This window comes from Sciurus vulgaris (assembly GCF_902686455.1).
Source record: "Sciurus vulgaris genome assembly, chromosome: 13".
Lineage (NCBI taxonomy): Eukaryota > Metazoa > Chordata > Mammalia > Rodentia > Sciuridae > Sciurus > Sciurus vulgaris.
Window position 1 is genome coordinate 87,603,710 of NC_136474.1, and position 9,490 is coordinate 87,613,199.

Sequence of the window (9,490 nt, forward strand, 5' to 3'; positions counted from 1 at the left end):
TTTTCAAAATATACTATCAGTCATTCCCTCTTAGCTTGACAGTGGGCAGGACAAAGTATGCTGGATAAATATGTGATTGCACCACCAGACATGCCAAATCATTTACAATCTAAGAACTTAACAGTATAAATACAGATACTATCAGCACTCAGGTGCTGGGGACACTCCTTGGTTTGCAAGCCAAGCAGGTTCATGTGCTTAAGTATTGTAATTATCCCCAAATGACTTCTCCAGTGATTCTATTACTTACACTGCTCTGCACCCTAATGAACCCAGTGCCCCCATAATTAATACACACTGTTCTTGGAACAGCCCAGTATACTCTGTGCTGCACAGCTGCTGATCTGCATACAAACTACTGAGTTAGATTAACATTTTTGACTTGAGTCCAGCACATAATTAAGGCCCACCTCAAAACCTCAAGAAAAAGTAATATTTACAGAAAAAGGGGTGTAGAATGTTTTATTTCTAACATGCCAGTTCAAATTCAGAAGCAGATAGTGAGAGCAATAAATTGTGACCTTTAGGTAGAACTCTAAAGTGGTACTTAAAGATAGCCCTCTAATTGCTTCACTTACTGGCAATTGGGTGAGAAACAGTCCAATACAGGGCAGGTAAAGTGACTGAATTACCCTTTGGCTCCCAAATAGCTAATTTCTGTGCTGTAGTTGACTCCACCTACAGATATCTGTCTATATTTCCATAAAAATAGAAGATGAAATCCTTTGGGAAAGTACAGAACAACATAAACCACATAATAAAGTGAACTCAATACCTATTGTGCACCCTCCCTGAAGCAAGGTGCAAATTCAATTTTAAGGAAAGCTAACACTTTTGTTCCATTTTAAAGCAATTTCTTACCTGGCAGATGGGTATCTCTCTTTTCACTTATATTTTTTGAGGTGCAAATTAATTTTTGGTTCAGCTAGTAACTCCTCCTTGTGTAAGGAAATTGTAAGAGTAAGGGCTGATCTCTTTCTCTCATGAAGACCATCGTGTTGAACGTAATTATTCTGGATTCAAAAAATGTTTGCCTTCTTTAGGAATTGACCTCTACTGGCAGATTATTCCCCAATAGATGATCATATTTTATTTTCCCAACATATGTTGCAAACTATTATTTATTTTTAGATATCAACAGGGCAAAATCGATATGGTTTGCATTATTCTAATTGCAAAATCAACCAGTAAATGCAATTCTGAAGTAAACATATTTCATTTAAAATGTAGGAAATATTTTCCAATTATTTTTTCTAGTATAATGAGCTGTTGACGAAGAATTTAATAGGTAGCTATCATCTTGAGTAAATTTAATACTTATAATTTTAGTTATAAATTTTAAAGGATATTTTGACTGTGCTTTCAAATGAAACATGAAATCTTTTATTTTGGAATAGAAAACATTTGTGTGTGTGTTTGTATGGGTGGGTGGACATTTTCTAGAAGTATTTGCAAGTAGATGTTGGCGGATATTTTGAAGTTGAAAAATCATGTTTCATGTACTGCAAAGTTAAAGTCATGGCTGGGTGCAGTGGCACACAGCTATCATCCCAGCAGTTTGGGAGGCTGAGGCAGGAGGACCTGGAGTTCAAAGCCAGCCTCAGCTATGGTGAGGCTCTAGGCAACTCCAGAGACCCTATCTCTAAATAGTATGCAAAGTAGGGCTGGGGGTGTGGCTCAGTGGTCACATGTCCCACAGAAGTCAATCTCCAATACCCATCCTCCCAAAATTTAAAGTTATGGAATATCTACAAAATATTTAGTTTAGTTGATATTATAAAGGACAAAACTGAAGAATCAGATCTTTTAAAAAATTTGAGTATGATGAAGAAGAAATATGAATTAGAATGCTTCACACTAAGCAGAACTTGTCTCCATGTCGTTATTTTATAGAAAAATGCCTGGTTTTATAAATAAAATCAGTGAAAAGTGTGTATTGACTGTCGTAAAGCCTCTGTCTCATGCTGGGTGAAATCCATCTATTCTACAGGAGAAACACATTTGTGGTGAGTGAATTTTAATTTGACAAAGGTCACTCACCTACTTAAAAACGGATTTTTCAGTGACCCCTAGAATAAAAGTTTAACTCCTGAGCACTACTTGCATGACATAATCTCCCAGACCCTCCTGTCACCACGCATCTCCAAATTACACACTCTCATTGGTCACTTGATCCACCCCCTTGACCTTTCCTGTGGCTGCTCAGTGACCTTGGATGGCAAGCTTGTCCTCAGCTCCCCTGCTGGGTTTACCCAATTCATGCCTAATCCTGGTCCAAAGGTCACATTCTCAGTTTTTCTCCAAGCTCACTACTCTCATTATTTCTTCCTCTTGTTTTCTAAAGACAATTTGTAATTCTTCCTAGAACTTACTATAACTCACACTGATATTTTACATATGTATTTGTATAGTGTCTGAGTCCACCACTAACTCTCTTCTCCAAGATAAAAAGAGGTCTCATCCATCAGTTTTTCACTATATTTTAAAAAAAAAAAAAAAAAAAAAAACTAAAACACCCATAGGCAATCATTACACCATAAATAGTTTTAATAAAAGTTAAAGCATATCAGCTTTATGTTAATATTTAATTGACAGTAAAAACACTGCTATTAATATCATAAATAACATGATCAAAGAATAATAGAAGTATTGTTGGTTAATTTGTAGTTCTCAGTTGTAGCACAGAGTGAATTCTCTCTAAATGTTCCTCTGATATTTCACCAGTTGGTAACACTTTTGTAACAATTTGGATTATCAGGATTACCTCTTTTTTTATTCTTAAAACTAATTTGATTATCTTTATTTTTAGTGGTAAAGCAGAAATCTTGTGCCTTTTTATTATATTAAAAACAGACAAGGTATAGAACAATTATACATTCATTTGTTCAAAACACAACCTCAGGGAATACCCTTCTTTTAAATTTTTTTTTAAATTTGATTTGTTCTAATTAGTTGTACATGATAGTAGAATGCATTCATATCTTTTAATAGATCATATATAAATAGAGTATAATCTTTTATACTTTTCTGATTATACATATTGCAGGATCACATTGGTCATGCAGTCATACATGTACATGAGATAATAATGTCTGTTTCACTCTACTATCATTCCTTCCTCCATAACCCTTCCCCCCCTTCACTCTCCTCTACCTAATATAAAGTAACTCTATTCTTCCCTATGCCCCTGCAGCTTATTGTGAATTAGCTTCCATGTATCAGAGAAAACATTCGGCCTTGAAAATTTATACTCCAATGAAATAGAAAATATTGAAGACATGGACAAATTTTTAGAGACATATGACATACCTAAATTAAAACAGGAGGTAATACATGATTTAAACAGAACAATATCAAGAAATGAAATAGAAAACTCCATTAAAAGCCAACCAATAAAGAAAATCCAAGGTTCAGACAGATTCTCAACTGAGTTCTATAAGACCTTCAAATCAGAATTCACACCAATACTCCCAAAATTATTCCATGAAATAGAAAAAGAGGGAACCCTTCCAAACACATTCTATGAAGCTAATATCACCCGATACCAAAACCAGACAAGGACAGATCAAGGAAAGAAAACTTTAGACCAATATCTCTGATGAACATAGAGGCAGCATCTTTAAATGAACACAGCATAGTTGTAACCCATAGCAATGTACTTGCATCTGTATGGAAGGCAATACTGAGGTTCCTCCAAGAAGTCACACCATCACTGGAACACATAGGAATCGCGATGCAACCAGTCTCTGAGTGTGTAACAAAGGGGATAAATGAATCTATTCAAATTCTGGCAAAAAGTGGAAATTGATAATAATCACGGATGCCTTTATATTCAAAGTAAGATTTTACTTACGATTGGGTTGTAATTGATTGTGTTCATTTACAATTTTCTTTGTGCAGCATTTTTACTTTTGCAATTTTTACGAGTGTATTTTATAGTATTGTAGTATTTGAAATGTGCTTTTAAAATAGAATGGAAAATAATTGTCTCACATGAACTGTGTTCCTTCATTAAACAAGTGCTCTGGATTTCATTGGTCTGATAAATGTTATGGGTATGTGATTTACTTTACTCTTCAAGAATCCTTCCATAAATATTAATCAAAATAAGGACATAAAACCTCAGGCATGAAAATTATATAGAGATTGGAGAGTATATCAGTTTTTCTTCTTTCCCCTCTACTGAAGAATAGAAAATAATATTTATTTAATTTCTGCTAAGAACCAAGTTATTGTGCTGGGTGCTTTCTTAAACAGTATGTTAATCCTTACAAGAATACTGAGGTATCAGGAACTTCATTTAACAGATGGCAAACTAACTTAAGTGGAGGTTTAAAAGATTAAGCAATTTCCATAAGTATACAGAATTTTATATCCAGTAGAACCAGAATTGAATGTCTTGGTGGTCTGATTGCAAGCAAATAATTTTTCTTTTTTCTGTTGCTTCCTCTAAATGATTGTTTGAAACAAAGGTGATTTTGCTTTATAATCCTCCAGATAGTATTCTACAAAGAATATTACTTACTGAATTTAAAATAAATTATTGATAATAATATTTAATACTTTACATTTAAGTTTTCATTCTAAATCATAATGTGCTTTTTACATATGCTTCTGAAGCATTACTAAATTGTTGAATGACTGTACACAAAAATCTCTACTGACCATTTGAGGAAACAGCACACACCCAGACCAAAAAAATTTTTTTTTCTTTACAAATAGTTTGAAAATGTCACAAATCTTTATCATTATGAATCATTTATTATTTATCAAATAATTTTTATAACAGCCTTTCCACAACTTGGTCACTAATCTCTACTGTGAAAATAAGAATGTGAGACTTACAATAGCTAAATAAATGTGTGTAAGAGTGTATAACCTAAATGAGATTGAAAGCATAATTTTTTGCCTCTAGAACCCAATGTTTTTGTGTAATGTCATGTCAAAGATAGTTTTGGCTCTATGAGCAAAATTTGAATCAGCTCTTAAATCAACCAGATAAATCTATGCTCAACAACCAGATATATCATGAAAAAGTTCCTAAACCATACATAAACTGAGACAAACAGGCAAATTAGTTTATGAAGACGGAAGGAAAACTTGTGCAGAGGAATTCTACTTTTCACAAAGAACTTGAATGTCTGCCAAAGCTAAAATTAACAGTAAAGACCACTGCAATGATACATATAGTTTATGTTTTCTAGGCCGACTCTTAAGGCCATCCTGTCCTCCCACATTCATGCAATGTAGGATGGAAACAGCAAATGACTAGGGTAATGACAAATTAAGCATTGGGGGAGAATACAATTTAGTGGCAATCTGGCATTTCTCTCAATAGAACTATGCTTTCACAACAATGATATTGTTAGTCATTACCCAAATTGATTAAAATTAAAAAAAAAAAAAACTACTTGTCGCTCTTTTATTATATTTGAGAAAGAAGGAGTATCTTTTCATCCAATTACTACTATGGCTTCATAAATGGTGAGTTAATTCCTAACTTTTCATTACAAATCCAAGATATTTAATTCAGAATTTTCCCCTAGCTCCTTACTTGCTAAATGCAATACTAAACTCTTTGCAAAGCAATTCAACTGAATTGCTCATTTGATACTAAAAAGTATCTCTGAATAGTTTGCCATGCACTCTATTTACCATGCCACACTAACATATCTACTACTTCCACTCCAGAGTTTTCACTATTGAAAATATTTCATTATAGATTGCAACTACCAGAAAAAGAAATTGTTTCTTTATTTGATTCATGGGAACAACTTCCACAACAGGCTTCACAGTATATTTTTTATGAGAAGACATAAAATATTTTTTGATCCCAAAAGTTTTTAGATATCACTTTGGTCAATGTAGATTGGAATTCTTAATATGACCAATAGAAATTAAGAAAATAACTCTAAAATAAAAGTACAGGGGACTGGAGTCATGGCTCAATGGTAGACCACTTGCCTGGCATGTGTGAGGCCCTGGGTTCAATACTCAGCACCACATGTAAATAATAAAATTAAACAAAATATTTATTGGCAAGTAAAAATATATTTAAAAATTATTAAAAACTGCATTGTATGTTCTCTTTTAAGTGAATTGTATTTTCAGTATAACATAAGGAATTCTAGTTCATTTAATTTAAATTAAGATATTATAGTCAATATTGTATATACTACTGAGTATTTTGATGAGAATTAAAATATTTAGAGAGTTGAATCATAACACATAAACTACAGTAGAATAAAGGATCTCACAAGAAGCAATTACAGAGTTGTTTTATTCCTTTGTGCATAATGCAAATATGCACATATACAGAAACACAAATTTTAGCACACATGTACACACACCTATATACAACAGAGGCATTACAGAACAACTTAGGCTTTATTCAGTGATGATAAGTTTCTTAAAATTAGGGACAGATTTTACATTCAGAATCATTAAAAAAAAGTATTGACATGGCAGCATTTAAAAAGTTCTAATTTTGTTAAATGTTAGGAGTAACTTCAATGACTCTTATGTAAGAAATCGGAAACTCCTAGGATAATTAATCAATGTGTGTTATGGTTTGGATATGAGGTGTCTCCTAAAAGCTCCTGGGTGATGCAGGAATATTCAGAAGCAAAATGATTCCATTATGAAAGCCCTGGCTGGATCAGTCTATCCTGGTTTGACAGCTACCATCCCACGGGGGCAGTAGCTGTTGGCAGGTGGGCATGGCTATAGGACGTGGGTTACTGGGGCTTGCTCTGGATGGGTGCTTCTTCCTTGTGGCTCCCTCCCCTCTCTCCCTACTTTCAGCTACCATGAGGTGAGCAGTGTTCGTCTATCATACCCTTCCACCATGATCTGCCTTTCCTGGGACACAGAGCCACGGACTTGGCTGTCAACGGACTAAACCTCTGAAATTATGAGCCAAAATAAACTTCCCCTCATCTAAGTTGTTTTTGTCAGGTATGTGGTTCACAGTGATGAAAAGTTAACACCATATGGAAACCACAATGCCATAGACAGGCATATTTTCCTGAACTAATGGATTCCTCCTGTGTTAAAACAAATATTCACCTCACAGAGATGTGTGAATTAATCAATGCGCTTCTGCACAATGTCTGAATATGTGACATACACACAAGTATAGGGAATATTGCATTAAAAGTTTCCCTTTTTATAAATTGGTTACATAAGAATTTAAATCTTTTGACTTTAAGTACTTATTAGTGTTTGACCATTTCATGCATATTTGTTGCTTTACAATAAGATCATCTTCCCGTCTTTGACTCACATATTTGAGATCAGTATAACGATGTATCAATGTATCGTAACAATTCTCACCTAGGTGAGGCTCTAAGAAACACAGTAACATTTTGCAGCTCAAGTGATGTATACAAAAGGCCCAGTAATAGGGCATGGCCTGGAAGAGTCCGGAAAGCCAGTTGGAGCTTTTTTTTTTTTCTTCATTTTAGTAGCTAAAGGAGTATTTTTCCCAGCTCTTCAATTAAATCCAGAGATCAGATGTTTATGTTCAAAACCAACCTTATTCTCTATCAACACCATAGAGATGAGTGAGATGTCCTTTTTTAGAGTGATAAGTTACATGGAAACCCATGTTTGTAGCCTTGAAAAAATTCAAACTGGCAAAGGATTGTTGCCTGTCAACTTTCTAGAAAGATTCTTCATGAATTTTCTTCTTCTAGGATGCCCTTTAGATTCATAATAAATAATGAGACGTCCTCCCATCTTTGTTTTATATGGGTTATATCGACCTATACTTGTCATATTTCAAATAAATCAAAAACAAATTTTATGAAATGCATTTAATAATTCACTAAAAATAACAATGAACTATTTTATGTTACTTTTAATAAGACTTTATAAAAATAGTTCTATTTTCACAAACAAAAGAATGAGGCATGACATTTTAAAATTAAAAAAAAAATTTTCTCATTGGTATACATGATTATAGAATACACTTTGACACATTATACACAAATGGAACATAACTTCTCATTCCTCTGGCTGTACATAGTGCTAGGTCACACCAGTATGGTAAGCTTACATGTATATAGGGTAATAATGTCTGTCTCATTCTACTGTCCTTCCCATCCTCACCAACCCACCCTTCCCCTCATGCCCCTCTGCATAATCCAAAATTCTGTCATTCTTTTCTACCCACCCTCACTATGGGTCAGCATAAACTTATCAGAGAAAACATTTGACCTTTGATTTTTGAGGATTGGCTTATTTCACTTTCCATGATATTCTCTAGTTCTATCCATTTACTTTTACCTGCAAAGGCCATAATTTCATTCTTCTTTAATGCTGAGTAATATCGTATCATGTATATGTACCACATTTTCTTTATCCAATCATCTATTAAAGGTCATCTAGATTGGTTACATAGTTTAGCTATGTGAATTGAGCTGCTATAAGCATTAATGTGGCTGCATCACTGTAGTATGCTGATTTTAAATCCATTGAGTATAAACTGAGGAGTGGGATAGCTGGGTCAAATGATGGTTCCATTCCAAGTTTTCTTAGGAATCTCCATATTGCTTTCCATAGTGGTTGCACCAGTCTGCAGTCCTACCTACCAGCAAGTATGAGTGTACCCTTTTCCCCACATCCTTGCCAACACTTATTATTGCTTGTATTTTCAATAATTGCCATTCTGACTAGAGTGAGATGAAACCTTAGTTTTATTTGCATTTCTGTACTTGCAAGATGATGAACATTTTCTCATATGTTTGTTGATTATATTTCTTTTTCTGTGAAGTGTCCAGTTTCTTAGCCCATTTATTGATTGGGTTATTTGGTTTTTTGGTATTAAGTTCTTTGAGTTCTTTATATATCTTGGAAGTTAATGCTCTATCTGGGGTGCATGTGGTAAAGATTTTCTCCCACTCTGTAGGCTCTCTCTCTCTGTCTTTACATTATTGATTTTTTCCTTTGCTGAGAAGAATCTTTTTAGTTTGAATCCTTCCCATTTATCGATTCTTCATTTTACTTCTTATACTTTAGGAGTCCTGTTAAGGATGTCAGGTCCTACACTGACATGGTGAAGATTTGGCCCTGCTTTTTCTTCTATTAGGTGCAGGCTGTGTACTAGGACCTAAGTCTTTGATCCACTTTGAGTTGATATTTGTACAGGGTGAGAGAGAGAGAGGTTTAATTTCATTGTTACATATGAATTTCCAGTTTTCGGAGCACCACATGTTGAATGGGTTATCTTTTCTCCAATGTATGTTTTTGGCACCTCTGTCTAGTATGAGAAAACCCTATTCATGTGGGTCTGTCTCTGTGTCTTCTATTCTGCACCATTGGTCTACATGTCTATTTTCATGCCAATACCATGAGGCATGACATTTTAAAAATGCTTTTGTAAACTTTATTGATGGCTGCATGACAAACGTCTGTGTGTGTGTGTGTGTGTGTGAGAGAGAGAGAGAGAGAGAGAGAGAGAGAGAGGAGAGAGAGAGAGTCCACAGTT